Source organism: Podarcis vaucheri (assembly GCF_965113315.1).
Source record: "Podarcis vaucheri genome assembly, chromosome: 1".
Lineage (NCBI taxonomy): Eukaryota > Metazoa > Chordata > Lepidosauria > Squamata > Lacertidae > Podarcis > Podarcis vaucheri.
In genome coordinates, this window is record NC_138759.1 from 45444691 (window position 1) to 45456928 (window position 12238).

The window sequence follows — 12238 nt, forward strand, 5'->3', positions numbered from 1 at the left end:
TGATAAGCACTGCAGAGGACATAATGAGTAAGGGGAACTAATTCCTCTCTGCAGCTGCAATCACTGAGTCTTTTGTGTGCCTCTGCTTATCAACCTCATTAGTGAAGCACTAAACAGTGACTTCATCAGGGATCTAGAATAAATGGTACCAGGAGTCCCCAAGACATATCCCAGGAAACAAACTAGTGCAGAAGAACAGATAAGGCTCCAGTTGCCATACAAACTGAAGTGAGGGTAACAGTGACAGACAGCTCAGTAAGAGTCCGCAGCAGACTTCCTTTAGGAAACTGTATTGCATGCAAAAGAACAGGTATGCTTGCTTGGGATGACCTCACAAAAGCTTTGTTTTATAGTAGCTAAAGGTTATGCCAGGGATTAAGAAACAGCCAATTTACCTTTGTTCCAGCACTTGGATTCCTGCTGAACAAAACAGGTGCACATGTGTATATCAAAAGAAATGTTGGTATTTCTGTACTATTTAGCACCTTTAAAGTTATTATTTATGTCTGCTATTAACTGAAAATCTGGAAGAAGAAAAATACAAAAACACATTTCTTAAAGTGTTCCGGGTTATTACAAACAATTGTTTATATTTAACAACATTCAATCATTGTTTTCCAGCATGAGTAGCAGCCCAGTCTATAACGTGCATTGAACCAAAGTATTTGTAGCGAGATCTGCTTAGATCCATTGATTTCAGTGATATCAAACTGGTTTCAGTCCTTTATTATATCTGAATTACAATATTCAGTAGTTTTACAGGGCAAAATGAATTAACAGCAGTGCCTGCACTGCAAAAGGAAAGCATAGTGTCATCAAAAGGAAGTGTTCAAAACAGATGCCCAACTTCCTCTCTTCTCCCACTTTTGTCATCTGCTCAGTGTAGCTGCATCTCTGAAACTGAGCCAATCTGGGCCTCACCATGACTTTGATAGGTGTGTTCAGGGCCTGATTCAGGTTTGATGAGGCCCTAATCCACTGAAGGTAATGGGGCCCTTTATATGTCCAGCTGTCCTTTGTCAACAACAAATTGTATTGGGTTTTTTTGTGTTGAATATATGCTATATGGTAATTTATGGACCTAGTGTAGCACCCTGCTTGTGGTTAACGCTTAGCTGGAATGAAATATTCAACGCAGCAACAGAGAAATTAAAAAAATAATTTATTTGTCAGACAAATAAATAAGAGGCACAGTGGTATATGGTTACCAAGCTCTGGCCTGGCCTCCTGCCATTATGGCCAGCACTTATATTCCCTCAATCCAGCCCCCTTTGCTCCTCCTGTGGCTACCTCTGTCCAATCAGCCTGGTTGAATTTCCTATTGGCTGATTGCTAGAACCAATCCTAGAAGATACACCCATATCCTCCTGTCCTTATATGGAACACAAAGAGCTATATATTGTTACATCTATAAATGACAAATAAGTAGTAATATATCTTACATGTGTCTCAACAAGGCATCTTAATTACCAGCTCACCTCTTGCCCTCCTTGCCCTATTGCCTTCTAAAACAAATGGTTAATCTTAAATTTTTATCTTAAACATATGTCAAGGATCTTGAGTTTCACATCAACATTGAAAGATCTCCTTCATTTGAAGGTTTCTAAACAAATGTCTGACAACTAATATATCAGGACTGCTCAGGACGGCGTCTCTTGTCTAGCAAGGGGGGCAAGACTGGTGGCTGACTTAATTTCAAAATACAACTCTTAGAACTATATGAAATCTAGCATTTCTTAAATCCTTTGCATAATTACATTTAAGACAATATATTTAATACATAACATAGGTAGCCTTTTAAAAGGAATAAGGCCTTTGTAAAGTAAAAAGGAACTCAGTAAAAAAACAGCTTCAAAAGAAGCCTCTCCAGTTTACAACCCCTCCTTCAGCCAGCTGCTTTTCCCATTAGAAAAAAAGACTTGCCAGCTAGATGCTTCCCCATTTGGTCTTGGCCTTTTAACCTTAGAAAGAAGATCTGGCTCATTTTACTGGGAGGCACATTGGCATTATTTTACTATTTACTCATTCCTAATTATATTTATTTCTGCCTTTTTTATCTTCTGTAACATGTAGAGTCAGTGTCCTCACTCAGTCTGTAATTTCAGCTTTTACGACTTTGAGAATTGTTTTCTGCTATCAATCAAAGGGGCCCTTGTCTAGGAGGATAAACATTACCAAGGTTGTAAACTGCTGGTCTTCTGCCTGGCTTGAAACTTTTGAAAATCTGAGCTCTCTCTTTAATATACAAGTCCCGATCAAACATTAATAAAATGCAGTCTTATGCCTGATGCCTCATTCCCCCCTTTCAAGCTCAAGGACCTTCATCCCAAGTGTCCTTGATAGCTTGACCTTCATCATGTTCCTGAGGTAAAGCTCTGTATAGGGCCATGATATGAGGTAGAGTTTCATTTGAAACCATCTTGCTAATTGTACTTCTAAAACATGAAATGATACATGGCATCATACATAAAACCATTACCACTACTGTCAAGAAAAACAAGCAAGACAATAGTATCCCTTTGAGTCCTGTGACATTAGGTAACCAATTGGTGAGCCATCCCATATCCCATCCTTCCCATGTTTGTACTGGGACATGTGCTATATTCTCCATCTTTGTGGCCAACACACGGATTGCCTCACCATTATCTGAAATGTTAAAGCAACAGGCATTCCCTGTCAAGTTCAAGACTCCACATAGGCCTCCCTGCTTGGCAAGTACATAATCCATTCCCATTTTCAGCTGCAAAATGGCGGCTCTACTTTCATCCAACTGTTGTGCAATAAGTCTCAAACTCTGGGCCGTTGCATTGGTTACAAGTTCCACTACTGCTTGCAATCGAATTATTCTGTTTAGATTATAAATAGGATCCCGTGCCCCTTGTATGAGCTCACCAGGATTCCAGGAGGCAGGATCATAATAGGCTATAATGCGCTCTGGTGGCCAATCATCAGTACCGCTCCAACTTTGGGTACTTCCTCCTGCTATATGAGAAATATCAGCGTTTCTTCGTGTTCGCTTTGTTGAACTAGTGGGCGTAATCCACATTGGTGGTAATACCCATCCCAGGAAACAAGTCCCACTCCATTTGGAAGGGAGTTTCTTGTATGCCCATTCTCCACATATCCACCACAACCATCGGGTCTGAGGGTTTTGGTATGTGGAGTGCATAAGGCGAAATATCACAAGGGGTATAGAGTTCACAGTGCAGTATGTTAGATTGCCTTTTTCTGTCACAGTTATGTTCCATACCACTTTCCATGCATGAATAAAAGGAGGTGCACAGGGCAAGGCATTCCGAGTTCGATAGGTAGTACCGTTTGCCCAGGTATTCTTAATATTATCCCAGGTATAGTGACAATGAGAAGAGCCTATCATAGTAGAATCAGCTGCATCTGATGATTTATGTACACAGAATTCCCCTTGTACAGGTATAACTCGTAATGGTTTAGTTGAGTTCCATCCGGGGAAATTCTGTACTTCTGTTTGGTGTGGTATTTCGCTTACCATACCAATGGCATCTAATGGTATCGGTAATAAGGGCATACCTCCCTCTGAATCATCTGGCCCAAGAGAGCAAACAAGGCAATTGGTCCTATTTGCAACATTGGCTACCATTTCAGCTAAACCTACCCACATATTGTGGTCATGGCGGAATCCATATTTAGTCAATTTGGTCAGATTCAAGGACCCTTCCCCTTTCCAAGGGATCAGGATTAATAATAAAATCATGTTGATATCTAGCATATGCATTCCTTTCACAAAAGATTACCTTATTGTGATAGCATAAAACTATTAGTCCCAATATAATTCCCCCAGTGACAGAAATGGGGAACCACCAAGACCAAAACATATATCCCAAGGATCCCCAATGTGTAATATCTCTGATAATTGTTCCACAAGGGGGCAGTCAATCAATTGTATAAGAGAATCTTTCCGCTCACAGTCGCTGGTTCAGGCGCTCCTCAAGCTTCAGGCGTGCGCAGGTCAGCCAGCTTCCAGGTTGTGGCTGCAGCAGGCCGGTCGTCTAATGTTGCCCGTGACCTAGCCCGTTCCCGGTAGGGCTAGATACAGGGGTTTTTGGAGAGAGTCAGTTTAAGAGGATTAGAGGGGTCACCTTTGCATGTCCAACTGCCTTCGGACTTCTTCAAACGGGAGTGATGAATCCAGGGGGGTCACCTCAGCTACCTTCACCGCTGTTGGAGTAGAGAGCAAGACGGTGTAAGGTCCACGCCACTTAGGTTCAAGTGGATCTCGTTTCCACTCTTTCACCCATATGCTATAACAGCCTGGAGCTGATGAATCGGCTCGGCAATGCTGCACGGCGTGCGCTCGAGGGCCCACCTGTTAAGAAAAACAAACAAACAAACAAACACGGGAGAGAGACAAAAACACGGGAGAGAGATTGCACTTGTCCCTGTGTCGCATGGTCTCCTATTTGTTTGAGGTCAGTTGGAATATCCTGAACAAAGGAGGGCGGCCTCCCATACAGGAGCTCAAAAGGTGACAACTTAAGTCTTTTTGTGGGTGTGCACCGAACACGAAACAGTGTTATGGGTAACACGTCTACCCTCCTGAGACTTTAGACATATTAGTGGGCTTCTGGCATGCCCTGCAGATACCTTGCACAAGCATCTGGCAGTAGGTGTTAAGCCTGGCCAGGTGAATTGCATTGTTTGGATCCCAATTAGGATCTTCCAAGGGAAAGTTGTCCTGGAGATGACGGTCAATATTAAAAACATTTCCCACTCTGGCCTGCTCACGCAAATATATCTGTGCCTTTTCAATTATGTCTCTCCTTTCCTCAGTGGTGAACAGAGTATTCAGGAGCTGGCGGCAATCTGTCCAAGTAGGACTATGAGTATTTATTATTGAAGTCACCAAGTCCATCATAGCCTGAGGTTTTTCTGCAAAAGATGGGGTGTGTGTTTTCCAATTCATCAGATCCGTAGTTGTGAATGGAATGTACTGGAGGGTCGAAGTTCGAGGTGGCCGTGGTCCGGGTTGCCCGTTAACCAGCACAGGCTCCTCAAGTGCATCAAATACTCTTCTGAGAGGGGCTAGTACGTGATCTTTCTCTTCGCTTTGCTCTAGGGGCCTCAAATCATAGGGGATGGTATTTGTCCCAAGGCGTTCTTTTAGCAGCCTTATACGCCTGGCTGTATTGCTTGCTGACCGATTAAGGTCTCCCTGTAACTTCTGTAATAATTCTCTAGGACTTGGATGTACAGGGGTTTGGGGTAGGCAATCAGTTATTCCACTAAAAGAGACTGTAGATGGAGTTCTACTGGGACTCACAGGTGGAATAACCACTTCTGCTTGGGCTTCATTATAGGACTCCAATGCCTCCTGAAGATATTTATCATAATCTATCAAGGAATCAAGTTCTGTGACTCCACCCCCATTATTCATTCCACTTTCTTGCCTTGGGGTTACAACTGGTGGAGGGTTTGAATTAGGCTCCCTTCGATGTGGGGTAGCATAGGGTGGAGATAGAAGCACCTCTTCCTCTGGTCCCTCAAAAATGGGTTTGAGTTTATTTGGCAAGATTCCTTTCCTAGCTTCGGCTTTTACAGCCAATAATTTGCATCGTTGGACTTTGCATTCCCTTATCCATGGGGGATTTTTATTTAATGTGCTCAGCCAGGAATCTATATATGAAAATTGTTCTGGGCACCCTCCAGTTTCTTTGGCGATGTTAGGCCAAAGTTTGCTTACTAAATTTATATCAAAGGTTCCTTGAGATGGCCATCCAGTATTTTGTTTCGGCCACTCTAGTTCACATAACGTTCTCAGGCGCTCTGGCGTCATTTTGACTCCATATGCCCCTGAGAAGGCTTTCTTAAAATTATTTAACATACATTCAAAAGGTGTATTTCCCCCCTTTGAACCCCCAACTCCCTTTGTATGGCCCTGTGAAGTATCCACTCAGTCACTCACACACACACCTTACTGGGAAACGAAGTAGTACTCACTCCACACTTAGGTCAGCTACACATTGTTCTGTACTTTCTCACACATACAATGCACCAGATACTTCACCACACACTCTACCTCCCATTCTTCCCTTTTCCCCCACCAGACCACCATCTGATGTACCCAGCCACCTAGCGTACTCAGTTCCCCTTTACTGAGACGCAGAAGTTTGATCAGGACTTCTCTTCCTCCCAATTAATTGGAGGGCCAAAACCCCTTAGTGCACTTACCCTTAGCTGGTTCCCTGTTTATTTCTCTGGTTCCCCCCCGGTCCGTCGCCGTCAGTGGGCAGGGTATCAGACAGACGAGACTGCTGCGTTCCCCTGGAAAAATTTTTCCAGTGCGCGCTGGGTAGGCAATCAGTTGTCCTCTCTCTTGTACCCCGTCCAGTAAGGCGAAGGGGCTGCGTTCCAGCAGACCACTTATCCGAGTCGCAGGCACCATAAAATGTAGCACCCTGCTTGTGGTTAACGCTTAGCTGGAATGAAATATTCAACGCAGCAACAGAGAAATTAAAAAAATAATTTATTTGTCAGACAAATAAATAAGAGGCACAGTGGTATATGGTTACCAAGCTCTGGCCTGGCCTCCTGCCATTATGGCCAGCACTTATATTCCCTCAATCCAGCCCCCTTTGCTCCTCCTGTGGCTACCTCTGTCCAATCAGCCTGGTTGAATTTCCTATTGGCTGATTGCTAGAACCAATCCTAGAAGATACACCCATATCCTCCTGTCCTTATATGGAACACAAAGAGCTATATATTGTTACATCTATAAATGACAAATAAGTAGTAATATATCTTACATGTGTCTCAACAAGGCATCTTAATTACCAGCTCACCTCTTGCCCTCCTTGCCCTATTGCCTTCTAAAACAAATGGTTAATCTTAAATTTTTATCTTAAACATATGTCAAGGATCTTGAGTTTCACATCAACATTGAAAGATCTCCTTCATTTGAAGGTTTCTAAACAAATGTCTGACAACTAATATATCAGGACTGCTCAGGACGGCGTCTCTTGTCTAGCAAGGGGGGCAAGACTGGTGGCTGACTTAATTTCAAAATACAACTCTTAGAACTATATGAAATCTAGCATTTCTTAAATCCTTTGCATAATTACATTTAAGACAATATATTTAATACATAACATAGGTAGCCTTTTAAAAGGAATAAGGCCTTTGTAAAGTAAAAAGGAACTCAGTAAAAAAACAGCTTCAAAAGAAGCCTCTCCAGTTTACAACCCCTCCTTCAGCCAGCTGCTTTTCCCATTAGAAAAAAAGACTTGCCAGCTAGATGCTTCCCCATTTGGTCTTGGCCTTTTAACCTTAGAAAGAAGATCTGGCTCATTTTACTGGGAGGCACATTGGCATTATTTTACTATTTACTCATTCCTAATTATATTTATTTCTGCCTTTTTTATCTTCTGTAACATGTAGAGTCAGTGTCCTCACTCAGTCTGTAATTTCAGCTTTTACGACTTTGAGAATTGTTTTCTGCTATCAATCAAAGGGGCCCTTGTCTAGGAGGATAAACATTACCAAGGTTATAAACTGCTGGTCTTCTGCCTGGCTTGAAACTTTTGAAAATCTGAGCTCTCTCTTTAATATACAAGTCCTGATCAAACATTAATAAAATGCAGTCTTATGCCTGATGCCTCACTAGTAGGTATCTAAAGCCATTTGTACATGTTGCCATTCAACCAGTCCATGCAGAATGTAGCCACCCTATATATAGAAATGAGCAAGCCAGTGATATTTTAGGGAGCAGCCTAGCAGGAAGGGCCCATTACTTACATCATACACAACACAAAACACGGTTGCTGTATGTAGGTTTTATTTTATTTGGTTTTTTATCTTATATTTTGGAAATGTACCGTACATCCAGTTTTTTCCTTTAATTTTTTTGGGGGCCCCCAGGAGAGTGGGGTGTCCTAAGCTATAGCTTTTTTAGCTTATACGTAAATCCGGCACTCGGTGTGTTCCAAGGAATCCAGGTACACTGCGTAAAGCTCTTTGGAAAAGAGATATAAATCCAACAATTGATAAATAAAACATTGTTTTAAATTAAACTATAATGATTGACGGAATCGTTATCTTATACCAAAGCTTCTACAAGAAGAATTGGTTAGAAACACCCAATGTAATCAAATGCAACGATGAACTAAATACAGCATAACAGAGCCCTTGTTAGCAAACCAAAACTAACTAAAAGAGCTGCAAGGTCTTCACCTCTAAGAGCACAATCATAATCACCACCAAGTGGATCAAAAGCAGAAGAACGGAATTAGTTGGCAACCAATGTTAACAATTCCTAGAACAGTCATTCCATCCAGTAGCCCAACATATTATAATATTTCGTGTGTTTTTTTAAAAAGTGTGCAAGGAAGTCAAGGAGGAGACAAAAACATTAACGAAGTGGGTTCCTCCACTGTTCAAGGCAATATGCCTCTGAGAATATGAATTGCTGGGAATTGCATAAGGTGGGAGCACTGTTTGTGCTTCAGGGCTTCTTCTATGTATCTGGTTAGTCACTCTGGGAGTAGGATGCTACACTGGATGGGCCATTGGCCTGGTCCAGCAGTCCTCTTCTTATACTCTTGTATTCTAATAGGGGATTTGTGTTTGTGTGTGCCATTGTGTAATATCTGACCCAAATCTGTTTTCAGAGCAGACAACCACTAGCACACTCTGGTGCGGTGGAAGATATTGTCCTGTCACCCATCACGCAATGGGATTCACTCTTATTCACTTAAAAGGAATAAGGAAAAAGGGAAATCAGTACAATATTTTTTTGGATCTGAGAACCATCTGATTCATTTTTTTTTTATTTTCTGAAAGGCAATCACTCTACAGTGTAGGTTTAGCACAGGTACCTGAACTACGCATAGCTATCAACCCACATTTATATCTGACTAAGTTATACTCAGAGTAGATCCATTAAAATCATTGGATTTAAGCACTCCCTTCATCTTACTAAACTTAAACAATGTAAAAATCCTAACGGAGAACCAATCATTAGCCAGTGCAAAAGATTAGTTGAGGCTGAATAGCTCAATCGGTAGAGCATGAGACTCTTAATCTCAGGGTTTGGGGTTCGAGCCCCACAATGGGTGAAAAATTCCTGCATTGCATTGCAGGGGGTTGGACTAGATGGGCCTTGAGGTCCCTTCCAACCATACATTTCTATGATTCTAAATGTAATCAATGGATGTATGAAATGGATCCCCAGTTAAATGCAGTCAATGAACATATGCCAATTTACACCAGCAAACACATTGTGAGACAACTGTAGGATCTTAAAAAAAAAAAAGTTTATATGTTGAATACAAGTAAAAATTGTTTGGTTGAAATAATTAATTTCCCTGAGATCACTTCAGCTATTGCAGAAGGAATAGTAGCAGGAGAAATGTCATGCAACAACATCATGTCAACACAACTCATTAAAGCTCTGGATTGCATTGCCAACAGAGTAATTGGAAGCCAGGTTAATGCCCAGTTTCTGCAAGAGTGGTATGCACTAGAGAACTTTAAATGAGCACCAGGTGGCATTAATCTGAAAGCACAAATACTGTCTGCATATGGAAAAATATACATGTGTAACTCCTGCACTCCTTTGGGAGGAAGGGCAGAATCTAAATTGAATAAATAAATAATGAGAAAAATAAATTCATAAAAATATACTGATATTTTAAAAAGTGCTTCCCATAATCAGGCTCTGCTTATATTTATTTACAGTTTTCACTAACATGCATTTCAGTTGTGGACTTTGAGGGGACTTATTCAACCAAATAGCATTGTGAGTTGTTTTTTAATCATTATTATTTCACAGAAATCCATAATGACCATGAAAAACAGCACATTGTGAAGTACAAAAGCCCAACACAGAAGAAACCATTAGTAAACCAACAACCACCCAGAGCTTGGTAACAAATATATGCAAAGAATATATTTAATAGCCTAAGAAAGTACCTGAGAACACTGTGCCTCTGAACAAGACCTTTCAAAGGATGTCATGCCCCAAGAGAACCAGGACATCTCCTCAGTCTCTTGCCTACATGTGGTTTATCAGCCTCTCTTTTGGTGATTCTCCATTGAACAGGAGCAAAAGAGACACACATTCTTATTCCAGTCATGGAGTCTGCTTGGCATTGTTCCAATGCTAGGGATTCCTCAAGGATATGAGTAATAGTATGATTGCAGAGCAGGCTTGGCAACTAACAGAGCAAAATAATTCTAACCAGGCCCCTTTGCATGCTGGGACGCAATAGGACTTGCCATGTTTACAAAGAGAAAATTAAGCTGAACGCGTACAGATTGCTTTAGCAAGCAGGCACCTTTAAAGTGCCACACGTCACCAGTGAGTTTAAAATAACTGCCTGCCTTCGTCATTTTATTAAAAGTGGTACCCTTGCCTTTTGCTCTGCACAAAGCTTTCCACAGCAGCCTAGAACAGACTCAGGCTATGTTCATTGGATGGCATACTAGTGCAATCCTAAGAATGAGTTATGTTACGGCTAAAATCTGGGTGCGGGGTTACTCTGCCACCCAGCTCATCGGACTAAGTCCGTGGGTCCCTGCGGAAGAAAATGAGCTCAGCCGGACACAGGAGCAAACTGCAGAAGATCCAAGTTTATTGCGCAACAGGTTCAAGGCGAGATTGAACAGCCAGAAAGGGGTGACATGAACTTTTGAGATTTCCCTCCATATCCCAGAATACAGTGCATGAAACGTCACGAATACATTATGGGAAGGTTGGGTTTCACAAGTTACATCATGAATATACTTTACACGTCATGAATACATTATGAAAAGGTGGGATTACATTAATTAGCATTTTCGGATGAGGGAGGGGGGATATGCGGAGCGGGAAATATACATAGATACACATTTATTGAGTACCGGTGGTGGCAAGACAATGGGTCAGAGATATGCATCGTCTGCCACCTAATATTGCCCGAAGGAAGGATTTTGCAAGACTATCTGACAGGATTAAGAAGTTCCTGTGTACGTGACCTGCCGCTTCGGGGATTATGGAAGTGGGGATAGCATCATGGAGTCCAAGGGGAACTGAGTTGAATGGCACCGAGAACGAGCAGATCAGAACCACGGCTGATTTTATATCAATTTTTGAAGATTTCAGTGATTTCTAAGCCACTCTGTACTAGAGAGCAAAAGCAGAAACAGAGTGGATACATTGTAACAGGATTTTGACAGTATTACTTGAGAGATTATGGAGGACAGGGGAGGGGTGATGGAGTCCTAGAGAAATTGAGCAAATATATTGTAGTGAAGAAGACATTGCCCCCCCCCCGTTCCGTATCAGTTACCAGAAGTAAGCCGTCTAAAGTTCTATGGGACTTACTCACAGGTAAGTGTGCATAGGATTGCAGCCTTAAAGTCCCAAAAATCATTTAAATCAAATGCTCTACAATTTATTTATTTTTTAAGTTTGGGGGGCCTTGTAGGAGATTTTAGCCTCAGAAAAAGTAGTAATCATCAAATGGGTGATTTCAATAGATTTCAATAGGTTTAAATGCTTTTTGAATTGTCTTTTGGTCATGTAAAAACCAAACAGATAACAGAACGGAGCATTTTATGCCACAGGGGCTGAAATCCGTAAGCATGGTAGTGCAGTAAAATAAAACAACAGATTCTATATTAGGAAATCAGAATCACGTGGCACTAAATCATAAAAGGAAAGTAGGCATGTAGAAATATGGTAAGGAAAGTTGGCTTAAAAAGAACAAGGCTCGTCCTTTCAAAGGATTCCATGGAACAGGAAGCAGCCATTTGGATACAGTTACCTAGATTTTCAGGACAGATGAGCAGGAACAAACACATTTACTGGGTACCCCATAAGGGAAAAGGAACAGTTTTTTCTTATAACAATATCAATACTGATCTGCAAATCTGAACATCCCTGCAAATCTGAACATCCCGGGAACTAGAGCTGTGACCTTTTATCAGGTGAAACCTCAATGATTGGCAAAATTGGCAAAATCCCTGTAAGGATCTCAATGCTTTAGAAACAGGGCTTATTAAAAAACCAATCATAGAATCTTATGTTAATAAGAGGTCTCTATTTCCTATGCAAATAAGGGTAATTTGAACAGAGCACTCTTAAAATGTTTAACTACTAGGCAGAACTAAGGGGGGGGGGAGAGACACAGACATAATGGCTACTTGAAAGCCCATGAGTTAATCTGACAGAAATTAGGGCATTATTCCAGATCATTGATGTGTTGATGGGCAACAACCAACTTGG